Raw genomic sequence first — 595 nt, 5'->3', positions numbered from 1 at the left:
GTGGATATTTTCACAACAGGAGGCTAATTTTGGGTAGATGGGTAAGGGGTGGGAAGGGAATGATGTGGTGTGTGTGACAGGAGAAGTCATGCCAGACACTGTCAGATTTATGAGTTAAGACCTGCTGTGTCCTATTCACCTAAAAAAGATGAAGCTCGCTTCTGGTTACTGTATTCAGGATTCCATATACAAAGTATATTGGGATACTACCAATATTCAAATAACCTTAGGGGTTGATAGCAGTTGAGGTTTTTCCTTTGAATGATATAAATTATTCAGTTGAATAGTATACTCTTGAATTTAACATATTAAGGGAATGAGAAAATTGCTTACTTAGACTCTTGTAGTCCTTTTGTGCATTTTAATTTTTAACTCCTGTAATTAGATAGATTTGATAGAACTAGTTAGCATGAAAAGTGAATGATTGGTTTATGTTTCCTTAAATAGAGCCCAGTTTGTTACTCACAAATGTTTTGATTTGTTGGAGAAGAGTGAGTGTATACACTTTCAAGTCGTAAGAAAATTCTCACTTTGTTAAAGATTAATAGGTGATTTATTAGTTTTACAGTATAAGTATATTTCCTTTCTCATTCCC

The 595-nt window shown here is 33.9% G+C and overlaps 1 protein-coding gene across 5 annotated transcripts in view; it reads left to right on the top strand.

The window, feature by feature from the left end:
- LOC119591499 overlaps positions 1–595 on the top strand; it is a 27,560-nt gene that overhangs the window by 26,236 nt on the left and 729 nt on the right. The window lies entirely within an intron of this gene.

Source organism: Penaeus monodon, chromosome 28 (genome assembly GCF_015228065.2).
Source record: "Penaeus monodon isolate SGIC_2016 chromosome 28, NSTDA_Pmon_1, whole genome shotgun sequence".
Classification (NCBI taxonomy): Eukaryota; Metazoa; Arthropoda; class Malacostraca; order Decapoda; family Penaeidae; genus Penaeus; species Penaeus monodon.
This window is presented reverse-complemented; position numbering and strand designations above follow the sequence as displayed.